Source organism: Etheostoma spectabile, chromosome 13 (genome assembly GCF_008692095.1).
Source record: "Etheostoma spectabile isolate EspeVRDwgs_2016 chromosome 13, UIUC_Espe_1.0, whole genome shotgun sequence".
NCBI lineage: Eukaryota > Metazoa > Chordata > Actinopteri > Perciformes > Percidae > Etheostoma > Etheostoma spectabile.
In genome coordinates, this window is record NC_045745.1 from 3,747,586 (window position 1) to 3,754,864 (window position 7,279).

A 7,279-nucleotide genomic window follows, 5' to 3' on the forward strand; every position below is an offset into this window, starting at 1 on the left:
AAATCAGGTACTACAATCATACTGAAAATGAGACATTTTTACTGTATAATTTTTGAGATATTTGACACCAAAGTTTCCTACTTCTGTCGTTGGACGAAGAACATAACGAACTTCTATGACCTATAAAATGAATTTCTTCCATAATTCCAGGCACTGACTGATATATTTGAGTACAGTAAATCAGGTACTACATCATACTGAAAATGAGACATTTACTGTATATTTTTAGATATGACCAAAGTCCATACTTCTGTCTTAGCGACAAAAAATATGAACTTCTATGACCTATAAAATAATTTCTCCATATTCCAGGCACTGACTGTATATTTTAGTACAGTAAATCAGGTACTACAATCATACTGAAAATGAGACATTTTTACTGTATAATTTGAGATATGACACCAAAGTTCATACTTCTGTCGTGGACGAAAAAATAACGAACTTCTATGACCTATAAAATGAATTTCTTCCATAATTCCAGGCACTGACTGATATATTGAGTACAGTAAATCAGGTACTACAATCACTGAAAATGAGACATTTTTACTGTATAATTTTGAGATATTTGACACCAAGTTTCCTACTTCTGTCGTGGACGAAGAAATAACGAACTTCTATGACCTAAAATGAATTTCTTCCATAATTCCAGGCACGACTGATATATTGAGTACAGTAAAAGTACTACAATCATACGAAAATGAGACATTTTTACTGTATCATTTTTGAGATATTGACACCAAAGTTTCATACTTCTGTCGTGGGACGAAAATACGAACTTCTATGACCATAAAATGAATTCTTCCATAATTCCAGCACCTGACTGATATATTTAGTACAGTAAAATCAGGTACTACATCATACTGAAAAGAGACATTTGTACTGTATAATTTTTAAGATATTGACTGCAAAGTCACATACTTCTGTCGTTAGACGATCAAAAGATTGACCTTCTATGACCTATAAATAATTTTGCTCCATAGTTCCGGCACTGACTGATATATTTGAGTACAGTAAATCAGGTACTAACAACATACTGAATAGACATTTTTACTGTATAATTTTGGAGATATTTGACACCAAAGTTTCATACTTCTGTCGTTGGACGAAAAAAATAACGAACTTCTATGACCTATAAAATGAATTTCTTCCATAATTCCAGGCACTGACTGATATATTTGAGTACAGTAAATCAGGTACTACAATCATACTGAAAATGAGACATTTTTACTGTATATTTTTGAGATATTTGACACCAAAGTTTCCTACTTCTGTCGTTGGACGAAATAACGAACTTCTATGACCTATAAAATGAATTTCTTCCATAATTCCAGGCACTGACTGATATATTTGAGTACAGTAAATCAGGTACTACAATCTACTGAAAATGAGACATTTTTACTGTATATTTGGGAGTATTTGACACCAAAGTTTATACTTCTGTCGTCGTGGACGAAAAAATAACGACTATTCTATACCTATAATGAATTTCTTCCATATTCCAGGCACTGACTGATATATTTGAGTACAGTAAATCAGTACTCAAATCATACTGAAAAGAGACATTTTACTGTTAATTTTAAGAGTTTGACCCAAAGTCCATTTCTGTCGTTAGACATCAAAATATAGAACTTCTATGACCTATAAATGAATTTGCTCCATGTTCCACACTGACTGATATATTTGAGTACAGTAAATCAGGTATCACAATCATACTGAAAATAGACATTTTTACTGTAAATTTTGAGATATTTGACACCAAAGTTTCCTACTTCTTGTCGTTGGACGAAAAAATAACGAACTTCTATGACCATAAAATGAATTTGCTCCATAGTTCCGGCTGACTGATATATTGAGTACGTAAATCAGGTACTACAATCATACTGAAAATGAGACATTTTTACTGATAATTTTGAGATATTTGACACAAAGTTCATACTTCTGTCGTTGGACGAAAAAAATATGACTTCTATACCTATAAAATTATTTGTTCCATAGTTCCAGCATTGACTGATATATTTAAGTACAGTAAATCAGTTACTAAAATCATACTGACATCAAACATTTTTACTGTATATATTTGGAGATATTTACACCAAATTCCCATATTCTGTCTTAGACGATCAAAAGATATGAACTTCTATGAACTATAAAATTGCGTTGCTCCATAGTTCCAGGCACTGACTGATATATCTTTGTACATGGCATCATGTACTACAATCATACTGAAAATCAGACATTTTTACTGTATGATTTTTGAGATTTTTGACTGCAAATTCCCATACTTCTGTCGTTAGACGATCAAAAGATATGAACTTCTATGACCTATAAAATGAATTTGTTCCATAATTCCAGGCACTGACTGATATATCTTTGTACATGGCATTATGTACTACAATCATACTGAAAATCAGACATTTTTACTGTATAATTATTGAGATTTTTGACTGCAAAGTCCCATACTTCTGTCGTTAGACGATCAAAAATAAAAATCTGTAGGACCTCTAAAATGAATTTGCTCCATAGTTCCAGGCAAGGACTGACATAGTTCAGTACAGGACATCACATACTACAATACTACTGAAAATAAAAAAAATTTACTGTATAATTTTGGAGATTTTTGGAAGCAAAGTCCCATAATTCTGCTGTTAGACGACAAAAAATATGAAACTGGTGGAGCTCTAAAAAGAATTTGCGCCTTAGGCCTATAGGACATCTTTGACTAAATATAGAACAAACATTTGTGTGGCTTAAATGAATGGCTACATACAATTTGACAGAATCATAACACTGCTCCATAAATATAGGAATTTTCATTAAATTACATCTCTGAAGTTGTGATTTTCCAAAAATTTGTAGAAAATAGCTTTGTCTGGTATATGGGGGTACGCATCAATTTCCATCACTTGTATCTTTTTATTGCATATGTATCCTTCTAACCTTTAGATGAAGACATCAAAATAATTGAATAGGAAACACATTTTTACTAAACATAATATCTCCGGCACCACCATTTCAGGCACATCAAAAGTGTACCATCACTTCCTGATGACAGAGAAACAGCTGGATCTCTTGTACAATCTAAATAAGAATAAGAACTGGCACTTGGCAATTTATTTTGTTATGGAGTGAAATAGTTGTTGGACCCTGCAACCACTGAGTGCTGATTAATCTTAGCACAGTCTGAAAAATGTAAATGGTTCAGACATTGCTATGGTAATGCTTGACATGAAAATAGACTCCTGCTCTTTAAAACACAATTTTAATTACATTGTTTTAAATATTTTTATCCTGTGTGCCAAACTTACAATTTAGCGTGTCATAGGGACTTTGTAACAATGCAGTGACAAGTCACAAGTGCATTGATGTCAGGAAACTGAAGATTATTTCCAGAACTTTATTTGTATTTTCAAACACAACAAATTCAGCCAAAAATTATCTTTGAAATAACTCACTTGGCGACCTTCATTTTAAAGCACAGATATAAATTAACGAAGATAACAAAAAGACATGCCTTTCTCTGTTACTCCGATGTAACAAGGGATTCAAATTCAATAATAATATTACAAGATATTACAATAATTAATGAATGATCTCGATTAACAATTTATGATCAATTTACAATTGCAACATTATTTTATCAAAATTACATGACATATTGTGTCATTGTTTAGATGGCAAAGCCAGTCATGGAGGCCTTTCCGAAAATTCCCAAAATAGCACGTTGGTACAGCAAAGAGAGAGATGGCACAGCAGCGTAAACATTTCACTTTGAAAATACTAAAAGCCTCAGGTGGGTGAGACCTTTTCTTAGTTATTATGTGATAGTGTAGTACTACAGAGCTAAAATATTCTTTTGTATATTAGTGTTTGACACTTGACATTTTCCTATTTATGATTGTATAACAGCAGAAGTATGGGATTTTGCATACATAAATCTCAAAAGTTATACAGTAAACTATAAGGTTTTCAGTAGGATTGTGGCATGTGATGCCCTGTACTGAACTATGTCAGTCCCAGCCTGGAACTATGGAGCAAATTCATTTTAGAGGTCATGGAAGTTGATATCTTTTTTCGTCCAACAGCAGAAGTCTGGGACTTTGCTGTCAAAAATCTCCAAAATTATACAGTAAAAATGTTTCATTTTCAGTAGGATTGTGGTATGTGATGCCCTGTACTCAACTATTTCAGTCCCAGCCTGGAACTATGGAGCAAATTCATTTTAGAGCTCCTACAGTTTCATATTTTTTTTGTCGTCTAACGACAGAAGTATTGGACTTTGCAGGCAAAACTCTCAAAAATTATACAGTAAAAATGTCTGATTTTCAGTAAGATTGTAGTACCTGATTTCCTGTACTCAAATATATCAGTCAGTGCCTGGAACTATGGAGCAAATTAATTTAATAGGTCATAGAAGTTGATATCTTTTGATCGTCTAACGACAGAATATGGGACTTTGGTGTCAAATATCTCCAAAATTATACAGTACAAATGTCTGGTTTTCAGTATGATTGTAGTACATGATGCCATGTACAAACATATATCAGTCAGTGCCTGATTATGGAGCAATTCATTTTATAGTCTCAAATTCATACTTTTGTTGTCCAACAGCGATTGGGGACTTTGCGTCAAAATCTCAAAAATTATACAGTAAAAATGTCTGAATTTCAGTATGATTGTAGTACCTGATTTACTGTACTCAAATATATCATCAGTGCCTGGAATTATGGAAAATTCTTTATATGGTCATAGAATTCTGTTCTATTTCTTTTCCGATCCACCAGAAAATGTGACTTTGGTGTCAATATCTCCAAATTTATACAGTACAAATGTGATTTTCAGTAGGATTGTAGTACCTGATCTTGTACTCAATATTCAGTCAGTGCCTGGAACTATGGAGCAATTAATTTTTAGTTCATGAAAGTTTTTTTTGTCCAACGACAGAAGTAGAAACTTTGGTGTCAAATATCTCCAAAATTACAGTAAAAATGTCTGATTTCATTATGATGTAGTACCTGATTTACTGTACTCAAATATATCAGTCAGTGCCTGGAATATGGAAGCAAATTCATTTATAGGTCATAGAAGTTCATATTTTTTTTCGTCCAACGACAGAAGTAGAACTTTGGTGTCAATATCTCAAAATTATACAGTAAAATGTCTGATTTTCAGTTGATTGTAGTACATGACATGTACCAAATATATCAGTCAGTGCCTGGAATTATGGAGCAAGAATTTTTATAGTTCATAGAAGTTCATATCTTTTGATCGTCTAACGCAGAATGTGGAACTTTGGTGTCAAATACTCCAAATTATACAGTAAAAATGTCTGATTTTCAGTATGATTGTAGTACCTGATTTACTGCTCAAATATATCAGCAGTGCCTGGAATTATGGAAGAAATTCATTTTATAGTTCATAGAAGTTCGTTATTTTTCGTCCACGACAGAAGTATAAACTTTGGTGTCAATATCTCCAAATGTTACAGTAAATGTCTGATCTTCAGTATGATGTAGTAACTGATTTATTGTACTCAAATATATCAGTCAGTGCCTGGAATATGAAGCAAATTCATTTATAGTTCATAGAATGTTCTTTTTTTTCGTCCAACGACAGAAGTAGAAACTTTGTGTCATATCTCAAAAATATACAGTAAAATGTCTCATTTTCAGTATGATTGTAGTACCTGATTTACTGTCAAATATATCAGTCGTGCCTGAATTATGGAAAAATTCATTTTATAGGTCATAGAAGTTCGTTTTCTTCGTCCACGACAGAAGTATGAAACTTTGGTGTCAAATCTCAAAAATGATACAGTAAAAATGTCTCATTTCAGTATATTGTAGTACCTGATTTACTGTACTAATATATCAGTCAGTGCCTGGAATTATGGAAGAAATTCATTTTATAGGTCATAGAAGTTCATATTTTTTTCGTCCAACCAGAAAAGTAAGAACTTTGGTGTCAAATATCCAAAATTATACAGTAAAATGTCTGATTTTCAGTGTGATTGTAGTACTGATCCTGTACTCAAAATTATCAGTCAGTGCCTGGAACTATGGAGCAACCATTTATAGTCATAGAGTTCATATCTTTTGATCGTCTAACGACAGATATGGAATTTGGTGTCAAATATCTCAAAATTATACAGTAAAATGTCTGATTGTCAGTATGATTTAGTAACTGATTTACGTACTAAATATAGCATCATGCCGGAACTATGGAACAAATTATTTATAGGTCATAGAATTTCATATTTTTTTCGTCCAACGACAGAAGTATGAAACTTGGTGTCAATATCTCAAATTATCCAGTAAAAGTCTCATTTTCAGTATGATTGTAGTACCTGATTTACTGTACTCAAATATATCATCAGTGCCGGGAATTATGGAAGAAATTCATTTATAGGTCATAGGATTCGTTATTTCTGTCGTCCAACGACAGAATAGAAACTTTGGTGTCAAATATCTCAAAATATACAGTAAAATGTCTCATTTTCAGTATGTTTGTAGTACCTGATTTACTGTACTCAAATATATCAGTCAGTGCCGGGAACTATGGAGCAAATTAATTTTATAGGTCATAGAAGTTCGTTATTTTTTTTGTCCAACGACAGAAGTATGAAACTTTGGTGTCAAATATCTCCAAAATGATACAGTAAAAATGTCTATTTTCAGTACGATTGTAGTACCTGATTTACTGTACTCAAATATATCAGTCAGTGCCTGGAATTATGGAAGAAATTCATTTATAGGTCATAGATGTCGTTATTTTTCGCGTCCAACGACAGAAGTAGGAACTTTGGTGTCAATATCTCAAAAATTACAGTACAAATGTCTCATTTTCAGTATGATTGTAGTACCTGATTTACTGTACTCAAATATATCAGTCAGTGCCTGGAATTATGGAAGAAATTCATTTTATAGGTCATAGAAGTTCGTTATGTTCTTCGTCCAACGACAGAAGTAGGAAACTTTGGTGTCAAATATCTCAAAAATTATACAGTAAAAATGTCTCATTTTCAGTATGATTGTAGTACCTGATTTACTGTACTCAAATATATCAGTCAGTGCCGGGAACTATGGAGCAAATTAATTTTATAGGTCATAGAAGTTCGTTATTTTTTCGTCCAACGACAGAAGTATGAAACTTTGGTGTCAAATATCTCCAAAATTATACAGTAAAAATGTCTGATTTCAGTATGATTGTAGTACCTGATTTACTGTACTCAAATATATCAGTCAGTGCCTGGAACTATGAAGCAAATTCATTTTATAGGTCA